Source organism: Electrophorus electricus, chromosome 13 (assembly GCF_041902795.1).
Source record: "Electrophorus electricus isolate QZ-2024a chromosome 13, ASM4190279v1, whole genome shotgun sequence".
In the NCBI taxonomy this organism is placed as follows: Eukaryota; Metazoa; Chordata; class Actinopteri; order Gymnotiformes; family Gymnotidae; genus Electrophorus; species Electrophorus electricus.
The window spans coordinates 18,885,374-18,900,905 of record NC_137509.1 but is presented as its reverse complement, the minus strand read 5'-3'; the positions used below and the strand labels follow the sequence as shown (position 1 = coordinate 18,900,905).

At 36.0% G+C, this 15,532-nt stretch overlaps 10 pseudogenes; all 10 read right to left on the bottom strand.

Moving 5' to 3' along the window:
- Nucleotides 1-1,275: 1,275 nt before the first annotated feature.
- LOC145645751 (5S ribosomal RNA) lies at nt 1,276-1,394 on the bottom strand (annotated as a pseudogene).
- A 1,544-nt stretch (nt 1,395-2,938) lies between these two features.
- Nucleotides 2,939-3,057, bottom strand: LOC145645740 (5S ribosomal RNA; annotated as a pseudogene).
- Nucleotides 3,058-4,161: 1,104 nt separating this feature from the next.
- Nucleotides 4,162-4,280, bottom strand: LOC145648603 (5S ribosomal RNA; annotated as a pseudogene).
- A 1,544-nt stretch (nt 4,281-5,824) lies between these two features.
- Nucleotides 5,825-5,943, bottom strand: LOC145645729 (5S ribosomal RNA; annotated as a pseudogene).
- A 1,104-nt stretch (nt 5,944-7,047) lies between these two features.
- On the bottom strand, nt 7,048-7,166 carry LOC145648602 (5S ribosomal RNA; annotated as a pseudogene).
- Nucleotides 7,167-8,710: 1,544 nt separating this feature from the next.
- Nucleotides 8,711-8,829, bottom strand: LOC145645718 (5S ribosomal RNA; annotated as a pseudogene).
- Nucleotides 8,830-9,933: 1,104 nt separating this feature from the next.
- Nucleotides 9,934-10,052, bottom strand: LOC145648601 (5S ribosomal RNA; annotated as a pseudogene).
- A 1,544-nt stretch (nt 10,053-11,596) lies between these two features.
- Nucleotides 11,597-11,715, bottom strand: LOC145645707 (5S ribosomal RNA; annotated as a pseudogene).
- A 1,104-nt stretch (nt 11,716-12,819) lies between these two features.
- On the bottom strand, nt 12,820-12,938 carry LOC145648600 (5S ribosomal RNA; annotated as a pseudogene).
- A 1,544-nt stretch (nt 12,939-14,482) lies between these two features.
- Nucleotides 14,483-14,601, bottom strand: LOC145649620 (5S ribosomal RNA; annotated as a pseudogene).
- Nucleotides 14,602-15,532: the final 931 nt, after the last annotated feature.

Here is a 15,532-nt window from a genome sequence, read left to right as displayed (position 1 = left end):
AATTAATCACTGCATTTCACATCCTAGCATGTCATCTTGACAGTAAATTAAAGTGATGCAAGAGAAGCTTACAGCATCTCGTAGTCCAAGGTGCTAACATATAGTTTTTTGATGAATCACTGCACTTCACATTCAGGCATGTGAGTTGGAGAGTAAATGAAAGTGATGCAAAAAAAACTTACAGCATCTGCTATTCCCAGGTGCTAACAGATAGTTTGAGTTAATTATTCACTGCACTTCAAATTTGAACATGATAGCTTGAGCATAAATTAAAGGGATGCAATACAATCTTACAGCACCTGCTATTCCCTGGTACTAAAATATTTCTATTTAATCTGTACACTTCACATACAAGCTTGTCAGTTGCAGATTAAAGTAAAGTGATGCAACAAAAACCTACAGCATTTGCTATTCCCAGGTGCTAACAGATAGTTTTTTTAATTAATCACTGCACTTCACATCCTAGCATGTCATCTTGAAAGTAAATTAAAGTGATGCAAGAGAAGCTTACAGCATCTCGTAGTCCAAGGTGCTAACAGATAGATTTTTGAGGAATCACTGCACTTCACATTCAGGCATGTGAGTTGGAGAGTAAATGAAAGTGATGCAAAAAAAACTTACAGCATCTGCTATTCCCAGGTGCTAACAGATAGTTTTTTTTATTAATCACTGCACTTCACATTTGAGCATGTCAGCTTGAAAGTAAATTAAAGTGATGCAAGAAAAACTTACAGCATCTGCTATTCCCAGGTGCTAACAGATAGTTTGAGTTAATTATTCACTGCACTTCAAATTTGAACATGATAGCTTGAGCATAAATTAAAGGGATGCAATACAATCTTACAGCACCTGCTATTCCCTGGTACTAAAATATTTCTATTTAATCTGTACACTTCACATACAAGCTTGTCAGTTGCAGATTAAAGTAAAGTGATGCAACAAAAACTTACAGCATTTGCTATTCCCAGGTGCTAACAGATAGTTTTTTTAATTAATCACTGCACTTCACATCCTAGCATGTCATCTTGAAAGTAAATTAAAGTGATGCAAGAGAAGCTTACAGCATCTCGTAGTCCAAGGTGCTAACAGATAGATTTTTGAGGAATCACTGCACTTCACATTCAGGCATGTGAGTTGGAGAGTAAATGAAAGTGATGCAAAAAAAACTTACAGCATCTGCTATTCCCAGGTGCTAACAGATAGTTTTTTTTATTAATCACTGCACTTCACATTTGAGCATGTCAGCTTGAAAGTAAATTAAAGTGATGCAAGAAAAGCTTACAGCACCTGGTATTCCTAGGTAGGGTCCCACCTCAGTACTATTCAGGCCCAAACTTGCTTAGCTTCCAAGGTCAGATGAGATTGGGCGTTCTCAAGCTGGTGTGGCCGTAAGCCTTAAACGCTTACTCAAATTGCCTAATCATAGCAAATATGATCAAAGACCAATCTGACAATTTTTTTTATTAATCCCTGCACTTGACATTCTAGAATGTTATCTTGAATGTAATTAAATGATGCAATAAAAGCTTACAATACGGAGCTGGTATACGGAGGCACTAATTATTCACTGTACTTCAAATTTGAACATGATAGCTTGAACATAAATTAAAGGGATGCAAACAATCTTACAGCACCTGCTATTCCCTGGTACTAAAATATTTCTATTTAATCTGTACACTTCACATACAAGCTTGTCAGTTGCAGATTAAAGTAAAGTGATGCAACAAAAACTTACAGCATCTGCTATTCCCAGGTGCTAACAGATAGTTTTTTTAATTAATCACTGCATTTCACATCCTAGCATGTCATCTTGACAGTTAATTAAAGTGATGCAAGAGAAGCTTACAGCATCTCGTAGTCCAATGTGCTAACATATAGTTTTTTGATGAATCACTGCACTTCACATTCAGGCATGTGAGTTGGAGAGTAAATGAAAGTGATGCAAAAAAAACTTACAGCATCTGCTATTCCCAGGTGCTAACAGATAGTTTGAGTTAATTATTCACTGCACTTCAAATTTGAACATGATAGCTTGAACATAAATTAAAGGGATGCAATACAATCTTACAGCACCTGCTATTCCCTGGTACTAAAATATTTCTATTTAATCTGTACACTTCACATACAAGCTTGTCAGTTGCAGATTAAAGTAAAGTGATGCAACAAAAACTTACAGCATCTGCTATTCCCAGGTGCTAACAGATAGTTTTTTTAATTAATCACTGCATTTCACATCCTAGCATGTCATCTTGACAGTAAATTAAAGTGATGCAAGAGAAGCTTACAGCATCTCGTAGTCCAAGGTGCTAACATATAGTTTTTTGATGAATCACTGCACTTCACATTCAGGCATGTGAGTTGGAGAGTAAATGAAAGTGATGCAAAAAAAACTTACAGCATCTGCTAATCCCAGGTGCTAACAGATAGTTTGAGTTAATTATTCACTGCACTTCAAATTTGAACATGATAGCTTGAACATAAATTAAAGGGATGCAATACAATCTTACAGCACCTGCTATTCCCTGGTACTAAAATATTTCTATTTAATCTGTACACTTCACATACAAGCTTGTCAGTTGCAGATTAAAGTAAAGTGATGCAACAAAAACTTACAGCATTTGCTATTCCCAGGTGCTAACAGATAGTTTTTTTAATTAATCACTGCACTTCACATCCTAGCATGTCATCTTGAAAGTAAATTAAAGTGATGCAAGAGAAGCTTACAGCATCTCGTGGTCCAAGGTGCTAACAGATAGATTTTTGAGGAATCACTGCACTTCACATTCAGGCATGTGAGTTGGAGAGTAAATGAAAGTGATGCAAAAAAAACTTACAGCATCTGCTATTCCCAGGTGCTAACAGATAGTTTTTTTTATTAATCACTGCACTTCACATTTGAGCATGTCAGCTTGAAAGTAAATTAAAGTGATGTAAGAAAAGCTTACAGCACCTGGTATTCCTAGGTAGGGTCCCACCTCAGTACTATTCAGGCCCAAACTTGCTTAGCTTCCAAGGTCAGATGAGATTGGGCGTTCTCAAGCTGGTGTGGCCGTAAGCCTTAAACACTTACTCAAATTGCCTAATCATAGCAAATATGATCAAAGACCAATCTGACAATTTTTTTTATTAATCCCTGCACTTGACATTCTAGAATGTTATCTTGAATGTAATTAAATGATGCAATAAAAGCTTACAATACGGAGCTGGTATACGGAGGCACTAATTATTCACTGTACTTCAAATTTGAACATGATAGCTTGAACATAAATTAAAGGGATGCAAACAATCTTACAGCACCTGCTATTCCCTGGTACTAAAATATTTCTATTTAATCTGTACACTTCACATACAAGCTTGTCAGTTGCAGATTAAAGTAAAGTGATGCAACAAAAACTTACAGCATCTGCTATTCCCAGGTGCTAACAGATAGTTTTTTTAATTAATCACTGCATTTCACATCCTAGCATGTCATCTTGACAGTTAATTAAAGTGATGCAAGAGAAGCTTACAGCATCTCGTAGTCCAATGTGCTAACATATAGTTTTTTGATGAATCACTGCACTTCACATTCAGGCATGTGAGTTGGAGAGTAAATGAAAGTGATGCAAAAAAAACTTACAGCATCTGCTATTCCCAGGTGCTAACAGATAGTTTGAGTTAATTATTCACTGCACTTCAAATTTGAACATGATAGCTTGAACATAAATTAAAGGGATGCAATACAATCTTACAGCACCTGCTATTCCCTGGTACTAAAATATTTCTATTTAATCTGTACACTTCACATACAAGCTTGTCAGTTGCAGATTAAAGTAAAGTGATGCAACAAAAACTTACAGCATTTGCTATTCCCAGGTGCTAACAGATAGTTTTTTTAATTAATCACTGCACTTCACATCCTAGCATGTCATCTTGAAAGTAAATTAAAGTGATGCAAGAGAAGCTTACAGCATCTCGTAGTCCAAGGTGCTAACAGATAGATTTTTGAGGAATCACTGCACTTCACATTCAGGCATGTGAGTTGGAGAGTAAATGAAAGTGATGCAAAAAAAACTTACAGCATCTGCTATTCCCAGGTGCTAACAGATAGTTTTTTTATTAATCACTGCACTTCACATTTGAGCATGTCAGCTTGAAAGTAAATTAAAGTGATGCAAGAAAAGCTTACAGCACCTGGTATTCCTAGGTAGGGTCCCACCTCAGTACTATTCAGGCCCAAACTTGCTTAGCTTCCAAGGTCAGAGGAGATTGGGCGTTCTCAAGCTGGTGTGGCCGTAAGCCTTAAACACTTACTCAAATTGCCTAATCATAGCAAATATGATCAAAGACCAATCTGACAATTTTTTTTATTAATCCCTGCACTTGACATTCTAGAATGTTATCTTGAATGTAATTAAATGATGCAATAAAAGCTTACAATACGGAGCTGGTATACGGAGGCACTAATTATTCACTGTACTTCAAATTTGAACATGATAGCTTGAACATAAATTAAAGGGATGCAAACAATCTTACAGCACCTGCTATTCCCTGGTACTAAAATATTTCTATTTAATCTGTACACTTCACATACAAGCTTGTCAGTTGCAGATTAAAGTAAAGTGATGCAACAAAAACTTACAGCATCTGCTATTACCAGGTGCTAACAGATAGTTTTTTTAATTAATCACTGCATTTCACATCCTAGCATGTCATCTTGACAATTAATTAAATTGATGCAAGAGAAGCTTACAGCATCTCGTAGTCCAATGTGCTAACATATAGTTTTTTGATGAATCACTGCACTTCACATTCAGGCATGTGAGTTGGAGAGTAAATGAAAGTGATGCAAAAAAAACTTACAGCATCTGCTATTCCCAGGTGCTAACAGATAGTTTGAGTTAATTATTCACTGCACTTCAAATTTGAACATGATAGCTTGAACATAAATTAAAGGGATGCAATACAATCTTACAGCACCTGCTATTCCCTGGTACTAAAATATTTCTATTTAATCTGTACACTTCACATACAAGCTTGTCAGTTGCAGATTAAAGTAAAGTGATGCAACAAAAACTTACAGCATCTGCTATTCCCAGGTGCTAACAGATAGTTTTTTTAATTAATCACTGCATTTCACATCCTAGCATGTCATCTTGACAGTAAATTAAAGTGATGCAAGAGAAGCTTACAGCATCTCGAAGTCCAAGGTGCTAACATGTAATTTTTTGATGAATCACTGCACTTCACATTCAGGCATGTGAGTTGGAGAGTAAATGAAAGTGATGCAAAAAAAACTTACAGCATCTGCTATTCCCAGGTGCTAACAGATAGTTTGAGTTAATTATTCACTGCACTTCAAATTTGAACATGATAGCTTGAACATAAATTAAAGGGATGCAATACAATCTTACAGCACCTGCTATTCCCTGGTACTAAAATATTTCTATTTAATCTGTACACTTCACATACAAGCTTGTCAGTTGCAGATTAAAGTAAAGTGATGCAACAAAAACTTACAGCATTTGCTATTCCCAGGTGCTAACAGATAGTTTTTTTAATTAATCACTGCACTTCACATCCTAGCATGTCATCTTGAAAGTAAATTAAAGTGATGCAAGAGAAGCTTACAGCATCTCGTAGTCCAAGGTGCTAACAGATAGATTTTTGAGGAATCACTGCACTTCACATTCAGGCATGTGAGTTGGAGAGTAAATGAAAGTGATGCAAAAAAAACTTACAGCATCTGCTATTCCCAGGTGCTAACAGATAGTTTTTTTTATTAATCACTGCACTTCACATTTGAGCATGTCAGCTTGAAAGTAAATTAAAGTGATGCAAGAAAAGCTTACAGCACCTGGTATTCCTAGGTAGGGTCCCACCTCAGTACTATTCAGGCCCAAACTTGCTTAGCTTCCAAGGTCAGATGAGATTGGGCGTTCTCAAGCTGGTGTGGCCGTAAGCCTTAAACACTTACTCAAATTGCCTAATCATAGCAAATATGATCAAAGACCAATCTGACAATTTTTTTTATTAATCCCTGCACTTGACATTCTAGAATGTTATCTTGAATGTAATTAAATGATGCAATAAAAGCTTACAATACGGAGCTGGTATACGGAGGCACTAATTATTCACTGTACTTCAAATTTGAACATGATAGCTTGAACATAAATTAAAGGGATGCAAACAATCTTACAGCACCTGCTATTCCCTGGTACTAAAATATTTCTATTGAATCTGTACACTTCACATACAAGCTTGTCAGTTGCAGATTAAAGTAAAGTGATGCAACAAAAACTTACAGCATCTGCTATTCCCAGGTGCTAACAGATAGTTTTTTTAATTAATCACTGCATTTCACATCCTAGCATGTCATCTTGACAGTTAATTAAAGTGATGCAAGAGAAGCTTACAGCATCTCGTAGTCCAATGTGCTAACATATAGTTTTTTGATGAATCACTGCACTTCACATTCAGGCATGTGAGTTGGAGAGTAAATGAAAGTGATGCAAAAAAAACTTACAGCATCTGCTATTCCCAGGTGCTAACAGATAGTTTGAGTTAATTATTCACTGCACTTCAAATTTGAACATGATAGCTTGAACATAAATTAAAGGGATGCAAACAATCTTACAGCACCTGCTATTCCCTGGTACTAAAATATTTCTATTTAATCTGTACACTTCACATACAAGCTTGTCAGTTGCAGATTAAAGTAAAGTGATGCAACAAAAACTTACAGCATTTGCTATTCCCAGGTGCTAACAGATAGTTTTTTTAATTAATCACTGCACTTCACATCCTAGCATGTCATCTTGAAAGTAAATTAAAGTGATGCAAGAGAAGCTTACAGCATCTCGTAGTCCAAGGTGCTAACAGATAGATTTTTGAGGAATCACTGCACTTCACATTCAGGCATGTGAGTTGGAGAGTAAATGAAAGTGATGCAAAAAAAACTTACAGCATCTGCTATTCCCAGGTGCTAACAGATAGTTTTTTTTATTAATCACTGCACTTCACATTTGAGCATGTCAGCTTGAAAGTAAATTAAAGTGATGCAAGAAAAGCTTACAGCACCTGGTATTCCTAGGTAGGGTCCCACCTCAGTACTATTCAGGCCCAAACTTGCTTAGCTTCCAAGGTCAGAGGAGATTGGGCGTTCTCAAGCTGGTGTGGCCGTAAGCCTTAAACACTTACTCAAATTGCCTAATCATAGCAAATATGATCAAAGACCAATCTGACAATTTTTTTTATTAATCCCTGCACTTGACATTCTAGAATGTTATCTTGAATGTAATTAAATGATGCAATAAAAGCTTACAATACGGAGCTGGTATACGGAGGCACTAATTATTCACTGTACTTCAAATTTGAACATGATAGCTTGAACATAAATTAAAGGGATGCAAACAATCTTACAGCACCTGCTATTCCCTGGTACTAAAATATTTCTATTTAATCTGTACACTTCACATACAAGCTTGTCAGTTGCAGATTAAAGTAAAGTGATGCAACAAAAACTTACAGCATCTGCTATTACCAGGTGCTAACAGATAGTTTTTTTAATTAATCACTGCATTTCACATCCTAGCATGTCATCTTGACAATTAATTAAATTGATGCAAGAGAAGCTTACAGCATCTCGTAGTCCAATGTGCTAACATATAGTTTTTTGATGAATCACTGCACTTCACATTCAGGCATGTGAGTTGGAGAGTAAATGAAAGTGATGCAAAAAAAACTTACAGCATCTGCTATTCCCAGGTGCTAACAGATAGTTTGAGTTAATTATTCACTGCACTTCAAATTTGAACATGATAGCTTGAACATAAATTAAAGGGATGCAATACAATCTTACAGCACCTGCTATTCCCTGGTACTAAAATATTTCTATTTAATCTGTACACTTCACATACAAGCTTGTCAGTTGCAGATTAAAGTAAAGTGATGCAACAAAAACTTACAGCATCTGCTATTCCCAGGTGCTAACAGATAGTTTTTTTAATTAATCACTGCATTTCACATCCTAGCATGTCATCTTGACAGTAAATTAAAGTGATGCAAGAGAAGCTTACAGCATCTCGAAGTCCAAGGTGCTAACATGTAATTTTTTGATGAATCACTGCACTTCACATTCAGGCATGTGAGTTGGAGAGTAAATGAAAGTGATGCAAAAAAAACTTACAGCATCTGCTATTCCCAGGTGCTAACAGATAGTTTGAGTTAATTATTCACTGCACTTCAAATTTGAACATGATAGCTTGAACATAAATTAAAGGGATGCAATACAATCTTACAGCACCTGCTATTCCCTGGTACTAAAATATTTCTATTTAATCTGTACACTTCACATACAAGCTTGTCAGTTGCAGATTAAAGTAAAGTGATGCAACAAAAACTTACAGCATTTGCTATTCCCAGGTGCTAACAGATAGTTTTTTTAATTAATCACTGCACTTCACATCCTAGCATGTCATCTTGAAAGTAAATTAAAGTGATGCAAGAGAAGCTTACAGCATCTCGTAGTCCAAGGTGCTAACAGATAGATTTTTGAGGAATCACTGCACTTCACATTCAGGCATGTGAGTTGGAGAGTAAATGAAAGTGATGCAAAAAAAACTTACAGCATCTGCTATTCCCAGGTGCTAACAGATAGTTTTTTTTATTAATCACTGCACTTCACATTTGAGCATGTCAGCTTGAAAGTAAATTAAAGTGATGCAAGAAAAGCTTACAGCACCTGGTATTCCTAGGTAGGGTCCCACCTCAGTACTATTCAGGCCCAAACTTGCTTAGCTTCCAAGGTCAGATGAGATTGGGCGTTCTCAAGCTGGTGTGGCCGTAAGCCTTAAACACTTACTCAAATTGCCTAATCATAGCAAATATGATCAAAGACCAATCTGACAATTTTTTTTATTAATCCCTGCACTTGACATTCTAGAATGTTATCTTGAATGTAATTAAATGATGCAATAAAAGCTTACAATACGGAGCTGGTATACGGAGGCACTAATTATTCACTGTACTTCAAATTTGAACATGATAGCTTGAACATAAATTAAAGGGATGCAAACAATCTTACAGCACCTGCTATTCCCTGGTACTAAAATATTTCTATTGAATCTGTACACTTCACATACAAGCTTGTCAGTTGCAGATTAAAGTAAAGTGATGCAACAAAAACTTACAGCATCTGCTATTCCCAGGTGCTAACAGATAGTTTTTTTAATTAATCACTGCATTTCACATCCTAGCATGTCATCTTGACAGTTAATTAAAGTGATGCAAGAGAAGCTTACAGCATCTCGTAGTCCAATGTGCTAACATATAGTTTTTTGATGAATCACTGCACTTCACATTCAGGCATGTGAGTTGGAGAGTAAATGAAAGTGATGCAAAAAAAACTTACAGCATCTGCTATTCCCAGGTGCTAACAGATAGTTTGAGTTAATTATTCACTGCACTTCAAATTTGAACATGATAGCTTGAACATAAATTAAAGGGATGCAAACAATCTTACAGCACCTGCTATTCCCTGGTACTAAAATATTTCTATTTAATCTGTACACTTCACATACAAGCTTGTCAGTTGCAGATTAAAGTAAAGTGATGCAACAAAAACTTACAGCATTTGCTATTCCCAGGTGCTAACAGATAGTTTTTTTAATTAATCACTGCACTTCACATCCTAGCATGTCATCTTGAAAGTAAATTAAAGTGATGCAAGAGAAGCTTACAGCATCTCGTAGTCCAAGGTGCTAACAGATAGATTTTTGAGGAATCACTGCACTTCACATTCAGGCATGTGAGTTGGAGAGTAAATGAAAGTGATGCAAAAAAAACTTACAGCATCTGCTATTCCCAGGTGCTAACAGATAGTTTTTTTTATTAATCACTGCACTTCACATTTGAGCATGTCAGCTTGAAAGTAAATTAAAGTGATGCAAGAAAAGCTTACAGCACCTGGTATTCCTAGGTAGGGTCCCACCTCAGTACTATTCAGGCCCAAACTTGCTTAGCTTCCAAGGTCAGAGGAGATTGGGCGTTCTCAAGCTGGTGTGGCCGTAAGCCTTAAACACTTACTCAAATTGCCTAATCATAGCAAATATGATCAAAGACCAATCTGACAATTTTTTTTATTAATCCCTGCACTTGACATTCTAGAATGTTATCTTGAATGTAATTAAATGATGCAATAAAAGCTTACAATACGGAGCTGGTATACGGAGGCACTAATTATTCACTGTACTTCAAATTTGAACATGATAGCTTGAACATAAATTAAAGGGATGCAAACAATCTTACAGCACCTGCTATTCCCTGGTACTAAAATATTTCTATTTAATCTGTACACTTCACATACAAGCTTGTCAGTTGCAGATTAAAGTAAAGTGATGCAACAAAAACTTACAGCATCTGCTATTACCAGGTGCTAACAGATAGTTTTTTTAATTAATCACTGCATTTCACATCCTAGCATGTCATCTTGACAATTAATTAAATTGATGCAAGAGAAGCTTACAGCATCTCGTAGTCCAATGTGCTAACATATAGTTTTTTGATGAATCACTGCACTTCACATTCAGGCATGTGAGTTGGAGAGTAAATGAAAGTGATGCAAAAAAAACTTACAGCATCTGCTATTCCCAGGTGCTAACAGATAGTTTGAGTTAATTATTCACTGCACTTCAAATTTGAACATGATAGCTTGAACATAAATTAAAGGGATGCAATACAATCTTACAGCACCTGCTATTCCCTGGTACTAAAATATTTCTATTTAATCTGTACACTTCACATACAAGCTTGTCAGTTGCAGATTAAAGTAAAGTGATGCAACAAAAACTTACAGCATCTGCTATTCCCAGGTGCTAACAGATAGTTTTTTTAATTAATCACTGCATTTCACATCCTAGCATGTCATCTTGACAGTAAATTAAAGTGATGCAAGAGAAGCTTACAGCATCTCGAAGTCCAAGGTGCTAACATGTAATTTTTTGATGAATCACTGCACTTCACATTCAGGCATGTGAGTTGGAGAGTAAATGAAAGTGATGCAAAAAAAACTTACAGCATCTGCTATTCCCAGGTGCTAACAGATAGTTTGAGTTAATTATTCACTGCACTTCAAATTTGAACATGATAGCTTGAACATAAATTAAAGGGATGCAATACAATCTTACAGCACCTGCTATTCCCTGGTACTAAAATATTTCTATTTAATCTGTACACTTCACATACAAGCTTGTCAGTTGCAGATTAAAGTAAAGTGATGCAACAAAAACTTACAGCATTTGCTATTCCCAGGTGCTAACAGATAGTTTTTTTAATTAATCACTGCACTTCACATCCTAGCATGTCATCTTGAAAGTAAATTAAAGTGATGCAAGAGAAGCTTACAGCATCTCGTAGTCCAAGGTGCTAACAGATAGATTTTTGAGGAATCACTGCACTTCACATTCAGGCATGTGAGTTGGAGAGTAAATGAAAGTGATGCAAAAAAAACTTACAGCATCTGCTATTCCCAGGTGCTAACAGATAGTTTTTTTTATTAATCACTGCACTTCACATTTGAGCATGTCAGCTTGAAAGTAAATTAAAGTGATGCAAGAAAAGCTTACAGCACCTGGTATTCCTAGGTAGGGTCCCACCTCAGTACTATTCAGGCCCAAACTTGCTTAGCTTCCAAGGTCAGATGAGATTGGGCGTTCTCAAGCTGGTGTGGCCGTAAGCCTTAAACACTTACTCAAATTGCCTAATCATAGCAAATATGATCAAAGACCAATCTGACAATTTTTTTTATTAATCCCTGCACTTGACATTCTAGAATGTTATCTTGAATGTAATTAAATGATGCAATAAAAGCTTACAATACGGAGCTGGTATACGGAGGCACTAATTATTCACTGTACTTCAAATTTGAACATGATAGCTTGAACATAAATTAAAGGGATGCAAACAATCTTACAGCACCTGCTATTCCCTGGTACTAAAATATTTCTATTGAATCTGTACACTTCACATACAAGCTTGTCAGTTGCAGATTAAAGTAAAGTGATGCAACAAAAACTTACAGCATCTGCTATTCCCAGGTGCTAACAGATAGTTTTTTTAATTAATCACTGCATTTCACATCCTAGCATGTCATCTTGACAGTTAATTAAAGTGATGCAAGAGAAGCTTACAGCATCTCGTAGTCCAATGTGCTAACATATAGTTTTTTGATGAATCACTGCACTTCACATTCAGGCATGTGAGTTGGAGAGTAAATGAAAGTGATGCAAAAAAAACTTACAGCATCTGCTATTCCCAGGTGCTAACAGATAGTTTGAGTTAATTATTCACTGCACTTCAAATTTGAACATGATAGCTTGAACATAAATTAAAGGGATGCAAACAATCTTACAGCACCTGCTATTCCCTGGTACTAAAATATTTCTATTTAATCTGTACACTTCACATACAAGCTTGTCAGTTGCAGATTAAAGTAAAGTGATGCAACAAAAACTTACAGCATTTGCTATTCCCAGGTGCTAACAGATAGTTTTTTTAATTAATCACTGCACTTCACATCCTAGCATGTCATCTTGAAAGTAAATTAAAGTGATGCAAGAGAAGCTTACAGCATCTCGTAGTCCAAGGTGCTAACAGATAGATTTTTGAGGAATCACTGCACTTCACATTCAGGCATGTGAGTTGGAGAGTAAATGAAAGTGATGCAAAAAAAACTTACAGCATCTGCTATTCCCAGGTGCTAACAGATAGTTTTTTTTATTAATCACTGCACTTCACATTTGAGCATGTCAGCTTGAAAGTAAATTAAAGTGATGCAAGAAAAGCTTACAGCACCTGGTATTCCTAGGTAGGGTCCCACCTCAGTACTATTCAGGCCCAAACTTGCTTAGCTTCCAAGGTCAGAGGAGATTGGGCGTTCTCAAGCTGGTGTGGCCGTAAGCCTTAAACACTTACTCAAATTGCCTAATCATAGCAAATATGATCAAAGACCAATCTGACAATTTTTTTTATTAATCCCTGCACTTGACATTCTAGAATGTTATCTTGAATGTAATTAAATGATGCAATAAAAGCTTACAATACGGAGCTGGTATACGGAGGCACTAATTATTCACTGTACTTCAAATTTGAACATGATAGCTTGAACATAAATTAAAGGGATGCAAACAATCTTACAGCACCTGCTATTCCCTGGTACTAAAATATTTCTATTTAATCTGTACACTTCACATACAAGCTTGTCAGTTGCAGATTAAAGTAAAGTGATGCAACAAAAACTTACAGCATCTGCTATTACCAGGTGCTAACAGATAGTTTTTTTAATTAATCACTGCATTTCACATCCTAGCATGTCATCTTGACAATTAATTAAATTGATGCAAGAGAAGCTTACAGCATCTCGTAGTCCAATGTGCTAACATATAGTTTTTTGATGAATCACTGCACTTCACATTCAGGCATGTGAGTTGGAGAGTAAATGAAAGTGATGCAAAAAAAACTTACAGCATCTGCTATTCCCAGGTGCTAACAGATAGTTTGAGTTAATTATTCACTGCACTTCAAATTTGAACATGATAGCTTGAACATAAATTAAAGGGATGCAATACAATCTTACAGCACCTGCTATTCCCTGGTACTAAAATATTTCTCTTTAATCTGTACACTTCACATACAAGCTTGTCAGTTGCAGATTAAAGTAAAGTGATGCAACAAAAATTTACAGCATCTGCTATTCCCAGGTGCTAACAGATAGTTTTTTTAATTAATCACTGCATTTCACATCCTAGCATGTCATCTTGACAGTAAATTAAAGTGATGCAAGAGAAGCTTACAGCATCTCGTAGTCCAAGGTCCTAACATATAGTTTTTTGATGAATCACTGCACTTCACATTCAGGCATGTGAGTTGGAGAGTAAATGAAAGTGATGCAAAAAAAACTTACAGCATCTGCTATTCCCAGGTGCTAACAGATAGTTTGAGTTAATTATTCACTGCACTTCAAATTTGAACATGATAGCTTGAACATAAATTAAAGGGATGCAATACAATCTTACAGCACCTGCTATTCCCTGGTACTAAAATATTTCTATTTAATCTGTACACTTCACATACAAGCTTGTCAGTTGCAGATTAAAGTAAAGTGATGCAACAAAAACTTACAGCATTTGCTATTCCCAGGTGCTAACAGATAGTTTTTTTAATTAATCACTGCACTTCACATCCTAGCATGTCATCTTGAAAGTAAATTAAAGTGATGCAAGAGAAGCTTACAGCATCTCATAGTCCAAGGTGCTAACAGATAGATTTTTGAGGAATCACTGCACTTCACATTCAGGCATGTGAGTTGGAGAGTAAATGAAAGTGATGCAAAAAAAACTTATAGCATCTGCTATTCCCAGGTGCTAACAGATAGTTTTTTTTATTAATCACTGCACTTCACATTTGAGCATGTCAGCTTGAAAGTAAATTAAAGTGATGCAAGAAAAGCTTACAGCACCTGGTATTCCTAGGTAGGGTCCCACCTCAGTACTATTCAGGCCCAAACTTGCTTAGCTTCCAAGGTCAGAGGAGATTGGGCATTCTCAAGCTGGTGTGGCCGTAAGCCTTAAACGCTTACTCAAATTGCCTAATCATAGCAAATATGATCAAAGACCAATCTGACAATTTTTTTTATTAATCCCTGCACTTGACATTCTAGAATGTTATCTTGAATGTAATTAAATGATGCAATAAAAGCTTACAATACGGAGCTGGTATACGGAGGCACTAATTATTCACTGTACTTCAAATTTGAACATGATAGCTTGAACATAAATTAAAGGGATGCAAACAATCTTACAGCACCTGCTATTCCCTGGTACTAAAATATTTCTATTTAATCTGTACACTTCACATACAAGCTTGTCAGTTGCAGATTAAAGTAAAGTGATGCAACAAAAACTTACAGCATCTGCTATTCCCAGGTGCTAACTGATAGTTTTTTTAATTAATCACTGCATTTCACATCCTAGCATGTCATCTTGACAGTTAATTAAAGTGATGCAAGAGAAGCTTACAGCATCTCCTAGTCCAATGTGCTAACATATAGTTTTTTGATGAATCACTGCACTTCACATTCAGGCATGTGAGTTGGAGAGTAAATGAAAGTGATGCAAAAAAAACTTACAGCATCTGCTATTCCCAGGTGCTAACAGATAGTTTGAGTTAATTATTCACTGCACTTCAAATTTGAACATGATAGCTTGAACATAAATTAAAGGGATGCAATACAATCTTACAGCACCTGCTATTCCCTGGTACTAAAATATTTCTATTTAATCTGTACACTTCACATACAAGCTTGTCAGTTGCAGATTAAAGTAAAGTGATGCAACAAAAACTTACAGCATTTGCTATTCCCAGGTGCTAACAGATAGTTTTTTTAATTAATCACTGCACTTCACATCCTAGCATGTCATCTTGAAAGTAAATTAAAGTGATGCAAGAGAAGCTTACAGCATCTCGTAGTCCAAGGTGCTAACAGATAGATTTTTGA